Source organism: Toxorhynchites rutilus, chromosome 2, assembly GCF_029784135.1.
Source record: "Toxorhynchites rutilus septentrionalis strain SRP chromosome 2, ASM2978413v1, whole genome shotgun sequence".
Classification (NCBI taxonomy): domain Eukaryota; kingdom Metazoa; phylum Arthropoda; class Insecta; order Diptera; family Culicidae; genus Toxorhynchites; species Toxorhynchites rutilus.
In genome coordinates, this window is record NC_073745.1 from 202,886,660 (window position 1) to 202,903,174 (window position 16,515).

Genomic DNA, 16,515 nt, shown 5'->3' on the forward strand with positions numbered 1-16,515 from the left:
CGACGTATAGTGTTGTCTCCAGGCGATGTTTTAACTTTATTTTTATTTCTCCACGCACGTTTAGTTAACACAATTGAGAATTTATTTTGAATGTACAGCTGAACAATTTCAGCGCGTTGTTTAGGTGTGTATTGTTCCATGGTTAAAATTGTACTGAAATGACGCTTCCAACGCGGTATGACATTTGTTAATCTGACATCTCTGTCAAAAGTTATGGGGTTGCCAGATGCTTCCACTTTAAATGGCCCACCCTGTATATTTTACATATTGAAAATCAAGGTTTTTTGTGAATAAAAAAAAAGTACTATTTTTTTCTCAGTGTATTTTTTTCACGTTTAAACATCAATACTCTATAACTTTTTCTAAGACACTATTTCGGTACTACTCATACTTTTTGAGATATAAATTATCAAAGATTTCTCATACTAAAAACGATACGCCCTTTTCAAAAGTTACACTTCAGTCAAAAAATTCCCAAATGCTGTGGAAAACTCATATTTCCTCCAACTCAAACGGAATACAAGCTTTCATTCGAATTAAAAATACTTATGTTTTGTCATTTGTCGATTTCATTTGGAATTGCTCATGGACTGTCTCCTGTTTGCTGACCGGCTCTGTTTTGTTATTTGTTTTGACAGCAAAGCGACCTCCGCAGCTGGGGCGACTCGAAACGTAAAGAATCATCAAAAGAATGGCAAGTGTGTAAAGGTGGATTTTAAAAATTGCTTCCAACTAAAAAAATCAGAGTGTGTCGGGTTTTCCCTGATTTCCTCTACATTAGCAAACATTGTATACATTCTGTTGAGTTTGCCCACGGATCCGTACATCCGTAAAAATCTAATAAATTCATAAATATACGGGCATTTCTGTAGTTCTGATATCAGTAGATTTATATAATTTTTTTTAAGTAAGGGTTAGAAAAAAATATTCATTTATACAGCCTGATCGGTCAAACCCTACGTTGTGTCTTAATTTTTGTTTTTACAGGACATCCGACACTTTCCCGATCGAATCGTTGTGGATTTCGAATCAAAGCACGTTTTAACATTCAAATTACAGAGAAACTTTTAGCGCATACTTAAACTTTATTTCACAATTAACGAACAATGGACATAATAGAGCTTTTATAACAAGACGAACTTAACAGAGTGCTTTATTCCTTACAACTAACAGACAAACTATAGGACGATGAGTACAATTATCTATTGGATCGTGCAGTGCTACCAGACGACAAGAAAAATCTCGTCTAATTTTGAGGAAACACAGTCCTGAAATATTTCACAATCCAACACAGCCTTTGCAAAAAAAATGTCGGACAGACTAAAATTAATTATTGATCCTTAAACTAAACACATTTCTGGTCATATCAAATTCAAACAAATAAAACACTTCATTAACACGTTGGCAACAAACATCCGAGGGGTTATTTTGTCCATATAGAGTGCGATGCGTTGCTTGCCGAAAGAAAACAGATTGTCTGGTTGATCTACCTGGAGCGTTGAATCGAAGCTTGCCCAAAAGCTCTCCACAGTCAAGATTATTGCTGAGAAGGTCGAAATCAGCAGTCTCTGGAGAAACTCACGTCGTTTTTTCAGTGTCGGTAAGTGAATCAGTGTGCAGCGTTCTTCATATGAGGTCAGATGTGGGTCGCTACGCCAGGGGAGATGTCGAAGAGCATATCGGATGAAACTTTTCTGCACACGTTCCAGGCGAGTGATGTGAACAGCGTGGTATGGGGCTCAAACAGTAACATCGTATTCCAATATACTGCGTACGAGAGACGCATTCAACGCTTTGAGACAATAGACATCTCTAAATTCCTGAGTGTGGCGTCTAATGAATCCGAGAACGGCAAAAGCCTTAGCGGTAACCGTTGCAATATGCGCTGTAAATTTAAGCTTGTTGTCGAGCACGAGACCTAGATCTTCGACGGCTGCAACTCTTTCCACTTCGATCGATCCCATCGTATATTCAAAGGCGATTGGTGAGCAAAACCGCGAAAATGTTATCGCGTGACATTTCCTGATGTTTACTTCCATGCCATTTTTTGGGGCACCAGTCTAACAGAGCATCTACAACCATTTGAAGAGCGCAGCAGTCCATAAATGATGTTACTACTCGAAACAATTTCAGGTCATCTGCATACATTAACTTAGGTGATTTAAGAACAGCGCAAATGTCGTGAATGAAGAGTACGAATAGAAGTGGACCTAAGTGACTGCCCTGCGGCACGCCAGAGATAACTGAAAAGGGCGATGAAACTGACGAGCCAATTCGTACGTGTGCACTACAATCAGTTAAATACGAGTTAATCCAATTGGTCAACAAAAGTGGAAACCTGTATCGCTTCAGTTTTTCCACAGCAAGGGCGTGAGGAACGCGGTCGAAAGTTAACGTAAATGACGTCAACTTGCTGCCTTTTCTCAATTTTTTCAATCAACAGAGACACGTAGCTCATGAGGTTTGTTGTAGTAGACCGTTTTTTAACAAAGCCATGTTGTTCGTTTGCGATGATGTGGCGGACAGATGGGTAAATGAGATCCAGTAGCATACTTTCAAAAATTTTCGGGACGCAGAGAAGAATAGATATTCTTCTGTAGTTTTGCACATCGTGGACGTCACCAGCTTTATGAATAGGGATTATCGAGGCAGTTTTCCTTAGAGTAAAGTGACCAGATGGTCAGAGGTCTAACGCGGGACACAAAAAACAAAACGTTATGTATATACGTTCTGTGAACATAAACCATAGTTTAGAGAGTCTCATTTATTCGTGAAACTCTTAACATATGTCCTAACAATTAAACCTGATCTGTAATCACTCAGTTGTGATTTTTCGGTGGATCAGATTTTGTTTACGCCTGAAAATCTCTCACTCGGTCAGAGCATTTAGGTCTGGCAAGCACGATTCAAATTCTACAATTTTTTTCCAATTATAGAATGAAATGCTCGAAAATTCCAATCCATTTTTCATCGATTTTAGTGTAAACGTATGCATTAAAAAATGGACTAATTTCGGATGGTGATGAAAAAAAACTACAAAAGATAATTTAATGGAACAAATTTTCCTTAAATGTTAGGTTTATTAAGCCAACAACAAAAATGATTCAAGGCTGTTGATTCGCAGCAGCAGCACTGTCAAGCACTTGTTGAGTTTTTCATACTGCCAGCTCCACCCCACAGCGAAGGAGTTGGACATTCTGAGACACTTTGTGTCCGCCAGATAAAGCCAATCCTCTCTATGCCGCTCCTTAAGCCGGGAGATCGAAGCAACCGGTCAAATGACGAAGGAGAATCTGGACCAAAATGGACATTTTTATGCGGAAGCGTCAGACGAGACCGACCGTATCTGAGCAGCAGGTAATCATCCAGAAGGAGTAGCTTGAGGTGGTCGAACCCGGGATCAGCCCATTATGCCAAAAGATCACTGGAGGATGGATCGGCTGGAGATAAACCGCCAACCTTCCCAACAGCTGCAACCGATAGAAAACATTTGGGCGAATGGCCAAATGGAGAGACAGCCGACCACCAAAGCCATGAAAAGGTAAAAGAATACGCTGACATACATCTTCTCATCGGCCATAGTTGAGGTTCCGGCCAACTTCCGTAAGGCCGCCAAGCGTTTCATTTACGATACTTCATCAAACAACCTCGTCTATTCCTGTCCCGTATACACTAGTTATTCCGGCTTATTTATCACGTTAAGCCTTGACCGAGCTAGGGGACCAAAGATGAACTTTTCGTCTGACTCACGTTGGTCCCTGCGGATCAATAGGGGACTTTTATAAAAATCATTTTCTAATTTTGTTGCTGTCGTTTCCATTTGACACTCTCTAAACAAAAAGTCCACTGTCGGTGCGTTGAAACCAGTTCGACGTATTAATCTTTGGATGCATTGGAAGATCTCTTGAACATTCTGTCAATAATTTTTTTTGTGGTTCATCCATTTAATAAAATCAACATGATCAAATTGTAATATTGAAATATATTGACGGGACGTTTTCGTTTCTTTTGCCAAATGCGGGACGTTTCGCGGGACATTTTGTTGAAATGCGGGACTGTCCCGCGTAACGCGGGACGTCTGGTCAGTTTACCTTAGAGCAGGGAACTGCCCTTATCTCAGCGAACGGTTAAAAAGCAAGGTAGACGGCAAAACCAACGAGGATCTGCATGCCTTGATGAAGGAAGTTGCAGCTTATCCGGTCCGGCTCCTTTCGAGGCTTCGAGACAGCTCAGCTTCCTGTATACGTCCTCTTCGGTGAATGAAATAAGCGGCATGTTCAGGTCATATGACTGCAGACTACTCAAGTACCGTTCAGACAAAGGTGGTGAGTTATTACTTTGAAAGTCACACTTTGAAAGAAAGACGAGAATAAGTTTGCTGAGTCAATTGATGATGACGATGTACTGTCTTTGTAGAAAAGGTTCTGAGGAATTCCATTGGCCGATGTTCGTAATTTAATGTGCGTCCAAAGCTGTTGTGGTTTTGTCTTGACGTCACTTTGCACACGGCTTATGTAAGACCTAAAGCATGCTTGGTTCAAAGAGTTGAATTGGTGCTCTAATTTCCGCACAACTGCCTTTTGATCATCACCTCTCGATCGGAAATTCCGCTTTCGTGCCTTCCTACGTCGATTCCGAAGATTCCCCAAATCTCTGTTCCACCACGGATGTTTGTCCTTCGGTTTAACAAACCGTTTGCGCAATGGTACGTTCACATGAATGATTTCATTTAGCTCTTTTTTTTTAATGATGGTGGTCCCACCTCTTTCCCCTGAAAAGGTTTGAGCGGAACGAGTAATCTTATTGATAATAATTATATTACGGTTTTTACATTTTTCTTCATCAACTAATCAGCAAGTTAAATTGATAAGAAAACGGACTGGTTATCTCACAGGCATAGATTACTAATCGAAAGAACAATTTAAGCCATTATAGGAACGTATTTATTTCATGGCATGTCGAGGGAATTTCCAACCCGGGAAGACCCTAGACCGATCGGGAATTGAACCCAATACCTATGTCAGTATTAGCCAAGAATTTACAAAGGAATTCCCGCTTTATTAGATCCCCGGCCACGATGCGATCGTTTCCAGATTGAAGCAGCTGAGCAAACCCAAGCCTAACTCTAGCCGATACTTCAGGCCCATTACTTATCTCAAGGCATGTCAAGAAAATTTCCAACCCGAAAAAATCCTTGACCGATCAGGAATTAAACCCAATACCTATGTCAGCATTAGCCTTGAATTTACAAAGGAATTCCCGCTTCACTAGATACCCGACAACATTCTGAAAATGTGATCGAGACCAGACAGCTGAGCAAACCTAAGCCTAATTCCAACCAATACTTCAGGCCCTACATTCAACCTCGAGTACAAACGTATCAACCAGAATCTGCAATGAGATCTGCCACAACACAGAAAAATCTCGATATAATTATTTGTCAAGAAGATGAGTTTACGAGTATTCCGGTTGAGCTATCCCTGGCTTCCCTCTGGTTTTCACATTATACCCCTAGGAATGCTTTAATTTTTCCGCGAAAAACTGTTTTTGCTTACGTTCGATCTAAAGTATTTTTATGTCTGTCAACGCGCGCGGGCTCAAACTATTGCAGACTTCACAATTTTTTTATTTTTTTAATTATTTTAAAAATTAAAAATGAAATACAAACAAAATCAATCAAAAAAAAAATTTTATTTCAAAGTCTTGAAATAAAACAAAATAAAATTAAAAAAAAAAGAAGACAACATTTTAAAATATGAAATCATGATGATGGTACCCTTATGAAAGCTTGAGCTGAACGAGTTCTCTTGTTGATAATTATTATGAAGAAATTTATGAAAAAACATACTGTTTATGTCACAGGCATAGATTCCCATTCGAAAGAACCTATTTATTCCATGGCATGTCGAGAGAATTTCCAACCCGGGAAGACCCTAGACCGATCGGGAATTGTACCCAATACCTATGTCAGCATTAGCCTTTAATTTACAAAGGAATTCCCGCTTTACTAGATACCCGACAACGACCTGCTAATGCGGTCATTTTCGAGACCAGACAGCTGAGCAAACCTAAGCCTAATTCCAGCCGATACTTCAGGCCCTACATTCAACCCAGGGTGTAACGTGTCAACCTGACTCTGCAATGAGGTCCGCCACAACACAGAAAAATCTCGTTATAATTATCAGTTGAGAAGATGAATTTACGAGTATTCTGGTTGAGCTATCCGTAGCTTCATTCTGGTTAAGCCCATTGGAATGTTTTTTTTTATTTTATTCGAGAGAAATTGCTTTTACTTGTGTTGAATCTCCTGCTTCTTTGCGTCTGTCACCGCGCGCGGGCTCAAATTATTGTTTGAAGTTAAACTTGGTTCTACGACTAAAAGAAAAGAATATATTGCAAAACTAAACAAACAATTAACATACCATCATCATCATAGTCTTAAGATAAGAAACACAAATATCCGTTATAACTTCGTCATCTTACACACTAACATTGATTAAGAGCTCTCGATGAAATGTACGTGTTTTAAATATTCTTATAACATCAATTAATAACTTTCATTCAAATTTTGACAATTCAAAATGTTACTCATGTTATCTTGATAGAAAGTAATTTTTCTCACAAACACGGATGTCTTCACCAAAGGTGGACACTCTGCCTTCGTCATCGTAGATTGCACACTGTGTTTGGAATTAATTTCAAGCGGGCATTCGAATACCTCTAAATATGAAGCCGGATTACAAAATATCTTTGAAAAACACAAATGGTCGCAGCAATTAAATCAATTTGAAAAATGAATTAGCCACTGTGCACTTTTACTGGCCTTCTACCGGACGAATGAAATTTGCAGGTGAAAATCGCAATATCTTGAATGCCAAGCTTCTCCGTCAGCTGCAATTTATTTCCGCCCAAGCAATCATTTAATGTCGAAGACATGACCAGCATATAGTCCATCATCGGTAGCAGATTGCGCGTGTTCCGTACAAAGAGAAATGTTTCCTCTAGATGCAAACGCTCGTTGAAAGTAAAACTTGCCACCTGCGCACGTTCCTCGGTTGACCGAGATAAACTTGGCAATGTTATGCGGGATGAGGTGAAAGACTCCGATGTCCACATGGCCACTGCGAAAAGTCTGGCGAGCGATCCCCAAGAGATGCCTTTCAAATATTTAACGCTCCATGAGATGTGCACCAGTGCGGCAGATTTTATTGCACGCCTTCGTCTCCGTGTCGCTCGGATTTCCAAAATAAGCGCGTATGTGCCTTGATTTTGCGCGACGCGGAATCACTTGCCCTATAATTGTGCGTGGGTGTCTAAAGCCGTGTCGAAGGATTTAAATTCACAAAAAGTACAAGAGACGTGATAAATTACCGTGGAGGGTACCAATCATGCAGAGATACGAAGTTGCGGGGAAAACGTAATGTGTGGTGTGATGAATTCGAAACGCCTCTGGCTCAAGAAACTGACCTTGTGTCTTCCACCGGACATGCATCCGTAGCGAGAATGAAAGTAAGGCAGAGGCATTTAGAAATCTGTTATTACTCAGGAATTGGACAAATTAGAAAAAAAATGTACTCTTGCAAGCGGGGCTCTATATTTGTCACCGTCTTTTGTTAGCGGATTTCACAGAGAGCTTGCATCAACAGTTCCGATGGCGGAGACTTGCGCGAAAATTATGAAAATTTATGGAACTTGCATATCCCAGGCTCAGTTGTGGTTGGATGAGCTGCCAGGTCACTGCAGAGTGAAACCGTATCTTCCGATGCGTGTCCGGCCAATTAGCCAGCAGCTCTCGGTCTCGAGGTTACGTGGACGAAACGCTCACTTTACTGCTATTGCTCTTCCGAGCTTTGTTTTGGATGTTGGAAAATAGCGGGATATTGATGAGTTCGATGATCACTCAGAGTTCATTGCTTTGGATATTGGTTTGTTTTGAACGGTACATATTATTTGCATAAACATTCAAATTCATGCCAGCATATTTACCTGAAACACTGCAGTTCTATGGTAGTAGAACACTTATTAGAGTAGTTAATCAAAGTGTCAAACAACATCCTTCTTCTTCTTCTTTGCCTTTGTTTACGGAGATTTTAAATCTAGTGATTCATTCGTCTCCGAACAACATCCTGTAAAGATGTCTTGAATCATCAAAAAATTATTCAATGCCTTCAATCTTGGTTCTGCTTTGTTGTCTATCACAACGATCCTTGATTCAGGTTAATGAAAACAAAAAAAAGTCAGAGATCCTTCATAGATCACTTCATTTGCCGACTTGCAACTTCCACTACATACACAAATCGAGAAAGATTCGTCGAATTCATTATTCTCATTGTACAAAATCACGCCACAAACTGCCGCAGAATGAATCGCTTCGCACGACGCCGACCTGAAAGAGGAAGTAAATTAACTGTGGTGGATATGAATTCAATGAACCGTCGGCCCTGTAGCGTTCATTTATGTTTTGTATGGCTTAAGTATGGTTGTTCCACGTGTTGGTTCATTTGCCTATTCCTGAATGATTATGCCCGAATAGCGTGTAAAAATGTGAAGCAGAAAGGTGAAATAATGTATATCGTATGGAAACAATGTGTAAAATTGTATACATGTGATGCTGAGAGAAGAAGAGCTATTAGGGTGGGTCTTATTTGACATTATCATTCTGAAGAAGTAAACCATTCGTTTACTTCGTACTCGAGTGGCATGAATATACATTTATGGGCACGAAAAAAATCTCACCTTATGACTGAGGATAAATCCACATTTATCCTCAGTCATAAGAGAGAGAAAGTTTGGGAGAAAATTCATATGAAATATGAGTCGAAACATGCGTCGAAAAAAGACAACTTTGTTGCCACATCCTGTGCTGGAAAATTGACTGAGTTAGGAGCGAAAATTGTTTGTTTGAAAGTTTGAAAGAACGAGCTGCCGACTATGTGTTTTATTCAATGGTGATAGATGAGAGAAGGATTTCAAAGTTACAGAGGAATTGGCTTGCCTTTTTCCTATGGATGTAGGTTTTGAGGATGTCTTGGAGGATATCGTCCAAATCATCTATCAAATCGCACGCATTTAATCATCGTGAGTTCCAAGCTTCTTTTCTTTATTCTTTTTCTATTCACTCGAAAACAAACTCAAGTTCAAACAACAAATGTGAAATTTTCATTTTAATCGTTTTTTTTTTGACATTGAGAATATCTCATGTATCGACAACTAGGAAAAATCTTGATGCACTCCAGTCCATCAATGCTGATTTTTCTCGAAGATTTTGGTACTTCAAAACATATGAAAGAATTCTCCAAATTTCTGTACCTCATTCAGTTTCGTTGATGTACATGCCGCTGAAAACATGCAGATGAAATTTATTGAAACGCAGTGCGATTTAGAGCTGCGTGACAAATTTGAAAACCAAGATGTGCTGAATTTCTACTCCGAATTTTTTCCAGAAGCGCGAGTTCCAGAACTAATAAAACATGCTCATTTTATTACTTCTTTGTTTGAAACCACAACTATTTGTTAGCAATTGTTTCAGCTATGAAAGAAGTGAAATCAAAATCACTGACAGTCATTTGAAAAACACGCTTCGCATCGCTATTTCTCACATTCGAGCTGATTTAGATAAAATGGCTCAATAAAAGTACAGGGTTTTCCAACTTAAAATTCCGAAAGTAAATTGAAATAAAACACACTTAGAATTCGAATTTCGATGAAACTTTTATTTCAAATTAAAGTTTGGTTTATGCCATTATGTGTGAAATACAACATCATTCAAATGTCCACCTAGGGCTTCCTCGCACGCCTTGGTCCGGAACAGGTAATTTTCGATGACTTTTCGGCACATAGGGAGCGGTACCTCGGTCATAACTTCACGAATGTTGTCTTTCAAATGTTCAAGAGTTTGCGGAGAGTTGGCATAGACACGGTCTTTCGCTTAACCCCACAAAAAAAAGTCTAGCGGGTTCAAATCGCATGATCTGGACGGCCAATTGGCATCACCAAAACGCGAAATTATGCGTCCCTCAAATTTCGTTCGCAATATGGCCATGTTCGGTCGTGTTGTGTGGCACGTGGCGCCATCCTGCTGAAACCACATGTCATCCGTATCCATATCTTCAATTTGTGGCAAAAAAAATCGGTTAACATGCGGCCATAGCGCTCACCATTCACAGTTACCGTCTCGCCGTCCTCATTTTCAATGAAATACGGCCCGATGACTCCACCAGACCATAAAGCGCACCAAACAGTGACTTTTGGCGGATGCAATGGCCTCTCATCAATCACGTGTGGATTTTCTGAGCCCCATATACTGAAATTTTGGGTGTTCACATAGCCACCGAGCTCGAAATGTGCCTCATCGCTGAAGAAAATTTGATGCGAAAATTCAGCATTTTGCTGCTGTTGTTCGTTCACCCAATCGACTTATGCCCGACGCATTCCATGCTCACCACTCTCTAATTTTTGTACCAGTTGGACTTTATATGGATGTAGGTGCAAGTCCAAATGCAAAATTCGCCACAATGATGTGTTTGACAATCCCAATTGCTGAGCATGCCGTGGAATCGAAACATTTGGGTCATCCTCCACACTGGCAGTAACAGCAGCAATATTTTCGACCGAACGCACATTACGATGATGCACAGGTTTCACAATATCCGCTACGGATCCAGTTTGTTCAAATTTACGCACTACATTAGCGATTGTGTGCTCTGTAGGCCGTCCATGACGACCAAAATCCGTCCGTAATGCTCGAAAAACATTTGCCGGTTTTTCATCATTAAAATTAACACGTTGTGCGATGCTAAAACGATCCATATTGTAAAATGGCAGACATTCAACTAACGATATGACGCTTTGATTGACAGCTATGTCAAACGGTTGTCAGCGCAGGGCTGTATACTTTCGGAAGCCCGAAATGGAAAACCCTGTAGTTCGAATGAAATCGGAACGGTGTTGGAGTATGTTTGTATTTAAGGATTTACTATATTGAAACAAACAATTGTAGAAATAGTCGTGTAGTTCGATGTTCCCATTCACTCTCACCAAGTTTCGTGGTCCCATCAGTACTTGTTCGGATTCCTAGCAACGGTAATGTTCGGTCTGTAAACGAATTGTGGCAATTGTCACGTTATTCAAGTGCGGGAAAACTTCAAAACAGATCTACGAGCTGCTCAAACCGTTTTCAATCAACGAACGATTCGTGTTCCATACACTACAGCCAGTACAAAGAAACAGCTGATGTAGGCGATAGGCCCCAAAAAGGACGTCCGAGTTCGGTACGGCCATACAATGTTATCTATGTTGTTCTTGAACGCGTTCAACGCAATCCTCTTCAGAAAGAAAGCGTTCATCAGTCGAAATGAATTGGATAAATTTATTGGTGCGTACATCGATGTGTGAGTAATTTTTTTACGCCCAGATTGAAGCGAATATGTTGGGAACGATGCAAAAAAAACTCCTAGAACGGTTGAAAAACGAGACTAGCAACAACAGGGTTTTTATCTCATTTTGTTCTCTGGTTAAGAATTTTACAAGTATAGAACTGAATGCTTTCTAATTTGAAATAAAAAGTGAATTAAAAACGTACGAGTTAAATACTATTATATTTATTTTATTTATATATTTTAATTTTTTATATTTAAAATTCTTAATTGTTGTTAAAAATGTTTGGAAATGAAAAAAAATCTCAAGTGCCGCTATTTTTAGTCACCCTATTTTAAGATAGGGCACCCTAATGGGCAATTTAAAAATTAGGGTATAATGAAAATTAGGGCTGGTGACCAATCTCTGCAATTTTGAGCGAAATTTAAACACTTTAAAATCAATTATTTTTTGTCTTAGAATCGCTGTATGTATATTTTTACGTCTATTATATTATATAAATGAAAATCATGTGTAAAGTGTGTAATTATGTGTGTAAAATTATAAATGATAATGATTTGGTGTCCGCTTCTCACGATTTAACTCAAGAACGGAGCAACGGCTTCCAACAGTCGGTATCAGATTTGATGTGTCATAGCAACATATCACATTTATCAGATTTGGAAAATCACGCATACAGCAGGAATAATTGATCGAAATTGTTATTATTGATCAACGAAAACCCCTCACAGTATGCAGTCAGAGCGGACTATGTACCATTTACCATGGTAAAATGGATCTATATCATGTGCAGACAGAGTCTCAGTGATGGAGTATGGCAGGGTCTGTTTTCAATCAGCTGCCAAAACACACCTCATTAAACTCGAGCGAATTCAGTATCTTTGTCTCCGTATTGCGTTGGGATGTATCCCCTCAACGCATACCATGAGTCTGGAGGTTTTGGCAGGCGTTCTCCCACTAAAAAATCGCTTCAATTTATTATCTCTTCGGTTCCTCATCCGGTGTAAGATTATGAACCCATTGATGATCGGAAATTTTGAGCAGCTTATCCAGCTAAATTTTCATTCTGGATTCATGAGCTCATATCATGAATTCATCTCCATGCAGGTTGATCCTTCTTCGTATATTCCCAACTACATCAATTCCTCTGTACATTTTGATCTGTTCATGAAGGAGAAAATCCATGGAATTCCAGATTATCAGCGATAGGGGATCGTTCCTACGATGTTCAATGCAAAGTATGGGCGTGTCACTTATGATAATATGTACTTTACTAATTGGTTCTCTATGAGCCCACAGGATTTGGAGTGTTCAACGAAATTTTTAGCACCTCCCACAGTCTTCAGAATCCTTGCTCAGTGTATACTGCTGAATTAGCAGCAATACATTGGGCGCTGGACAGCGCCGCCTCACGACCTGTTGAACACTATTACATTGTAACAGATAGTCTTAGCTTTGTCGAAGCTATCCGTTCAGTGAGGCCGGAAAAGCATTCGTCGTATTTCCTTGAGAGAATACGAGAAATTTTGAGCGCTTTAACCAGACGCTGTTATGTCATTACCTTTGTCTGGGTCCCTTCACATTGCTCAATTCCGGGTAATGAGAGGGCTGACTTATTGGCAAAGGTAGGTGCAATTGAAGGCGATATTTATCAGCGTCAAATCGCCTTCAATGAATTTTATTCTTTAGTCCGTAAAAATACCATCGCTAACTGGCAACGTAAGTGGAACGAAGATGAATTGGGTCGGTGGCTTCACTCGATTATCTCTAGGGTTAGCCTCAAACCATGGTTCAAAAGTCTGGACTTGAGTCGATACTTTATTCGCACCAATCACTGTTCGTTAGACGCGCTACTCTTTCGTTTTAATCTTGCCGATGGCAATATCTGTGCTTGTGGCAAAGGTTACCACGACATCGAACACGTTGTATGGTCGTGCGAGGAGTATCTTGTTGCCAGATCGAATTTAGAAAACTCTCTTCGGGCTAGAGGAAGGCAGCCCAATGTGCCGGTGAGAGATGTGTTGGCTCGGTTAGACCTTGATTACATGTCCCAAATATATGTCTTCCTAAAAGCTGTCGATCTTCGTGTGTGATTGTCCTTGTATCCTTATATTCTCCTTTTCCTTTTTTTTCACGAGAAATCAAATCTCTTCTTATTAACAAAAGAATAAGGTGAAATGTAAATACATATTAGATATAAGATAGGCTTAAGAATTGATTATGATGAATGTGAGTGCAAATGTGATTGTGAACATTGTCAACATATCCTTATATCCCATCCTTTTCCTGGAAAAAAATGTCGCCCTTCTAAACTCGAGCAAACCGTGAGTAATCGGTTCTCTACTTCATTAACATTAGAATTAATGAAAAATGTTTATATTTATATACTTGTAACTATAGAGATAGGAGTTTGGCTCCTTTAAACTTATGTAACTGAGCCTGTAAAAATAAACGATTTAATAAAAAAAAATATGTGCAGACAGAGTGGACCATGTATCAATCATTTGTATATTGAATTTAAACAATATCCAAGCGCCGAATTCAAACCAACAAAACATTTGCTGGAAGCTAATAGTTACCTTGTCGAAATGTGCTTGAGCCCGTTAGTGCAAAGTGTGCATATTCTGAGTATATTGAAAAATAAACTTGGTCCACTCTGACTGTACGGATCAGTGAAAAATGCTGGTCTTCAGCGTGAATGATCGCATAATGTAGGGGAGTGCTGGTTCTATCGGTTTTCTTTTTTTAATTTCGAACCATCATTAGGTCTGAGAATCAGACTAAATTGATGTTTGTTAGTAAACAACAATCAGACACAAATTTTATGAGGAATTAAACAGTGTTGAATGTGCCCCACCACCATCCGAAGACAAATCATAATTTTATCTAATAAATAGACCTTTATTTCCTCGTTGTATGCACGTTTTTTTCATTTCATATTAGTCACTAATTGAGGTGATGTACCTAAATTTCTAAATCGTTCACAAATTAGGGAAATACTTACAACTTCATGCCCAAAAGTTTCGAAAAGTGAATGAAAAAGGGTTGTTGTTTTCGTAAGCAATAAACGACCAAGAGATGTCAAACCATATGACAGCTGTTGGTGGACGAGCTGTTAACTTACTTATATTTTTAATTTGGTTGAAAATTGTACCACTTAATTTTTACAAGCGTTGTCCGAAACTGCCCCCCTTTGCCCTACTATTTCAGAGTGCGATTTAGGCTGTAGCGATGACAATGAATTTAAATTAAATGATTCTATTGACGAATGCTGTCTAAGATGATTTAAAATGGAAAGTTTATGCTCTAACATGTTTGCCGTGCAATTATATTCATGCCAGCAGTAGGGGAAACGGGGGGAATTCGGACCACCTAAGCAAATCGACTCATATTTCCAAACCAATACGGTCTAAATAAAAAATGTCACATTGTATATTGAGCTACACTTGTTTTCTCTCAATCAATAATGTTTAATCATTATATCAAGTTTCAAATTACCAAATATATCATAAAATAAAAGAGATGATTTTTGGACATTAAAATTTGATGCGGGATGATTTGGACCGTCTGTGGGGTGATTTGGTCCAGTGTGTGTTTCATCGAAAAAAACATACTTATGTTTATGCAAAGTAATTCTACATAATGTTACAATCAGTAACAATGTTCTGGGATCGATACCAGGTGTCTTGGCTATATTCCAGACCAGAAAAATTGGATTGAGTCCATCTCGAATTCTGCATGGATCTTTTCACTGTTGGTCAAAGAAAATCCGTTCTGGATGGCCTGTGTTGCTTTTTCAAGCTCATCGTTCTTCCAACATTGTCTGTCCATCCTTTTTTTTTTGTAATTCAGTGGCATCTGGAAACAATTATACCAAAGAAGAGCCTCAAACCTGTAGGACCAATTCACCCCACAGAATCGTGTCCATGTCACCCCACACAACATGCAAAAATTAAAATGCAATTAATTTCATTTATTGTTATCAAACTTACAGTTTCGCTGCATCCAATTGTTCCTATTCTGTAGACGAACAGAACTTTACTGCACAATACACGAAAAGTTTGTCTAATCAGCGGAAAAACCTTAAACCACTATCGGATAATTCACATTTTTTGTCAATCAAAGTGCATTGGTAGCAGTTCATGCTACCATTTCCTTCTCCTGTCGAATTTTACCAAAGTTTTTTTACGTGAGTTACATACGGTTCAACAATAAAAGGAGATGACATCATAAAAAATCCAAGTTGAGCCGTACTTTATGAGATAAAGGGGTGGTCCAAATAACCCCGCATGCCCAACTCACCCCGTGTTACGCTAGATGGCAGAGACTATTATAACAGAATTATAACAGAATGGCACACTTTGACTCAAAACTGTTAATTGATTGAGAAATATTTCGAAATTGTCCAGTCATAGTGAACCAAATCTTAAAAAATGCTTCATTTGGTTCAGTCAGAGTGGACTATGTACGTATTGGCAGCCAAATAACTGCCTTTTTGCCATGATACTTGATTTTTTTTGACAATTATCATACGTCAAAGTATTGCCAGGGAGTAGCTAATATTTCTGAGAACAATATTGAACGAAAAAATTAATGCTTTGAAAATTGCAGAGCACTAAACTTCGTGTTCGTTTTTCTCGGAATCATAAAAATGTCACATGGTCCGGTCTGCATTAACACCGACCAGTTGGTCGACGGATTTTTAAGAAATTAAGTGCTTTATTTCCAGAGCGTGAAAAGGTGCTTAATTAATATCGCTTTGTTGGATTTTAGGAATCTTTCAGTAATAAAAAGGCATAGCTTAACAGAATTCCTGAAAAATTATGGAATGCCGCATGTATGTCGACATTCGATTTTTTTTAGAATATTTGCAATGTCGCGATTATGGCGGCATTCGTTCGCTAATGGTTCACAGAAGTCTAGGAATACAAATTCTTTAACTTAAGTGCATGCAATAAATGACGCAGCATGAATTTGAAACTCCTGTTTTTCAAATGATTGTTTCCATGAATTTGAACGAACTCAATTCTATTGACTGCTGTTCAAACGTAAGTATTAAATCCCTTTTTAATGGAAAATAGTTTCAGTTTCATCGGATTTTGGTGGAACAAATGAAGAAATATTCCACAATAACAATCC

General features: G+C 38.9%; 1 protein-coding gene across 4 annotated transcripts in view; it reads left to right on the forward strand.

Moving 5' to 3' along the window:
* The window catches only part of LOC129771424 (FH1/FH2 domain-containing protein 1), a 268,143-nt gene that overhangs the window by 55,143 nt on the left and 196,485 nt on the right, over window positions 1–16,515 (forward strand). The window lies entirely within an intron of this gene.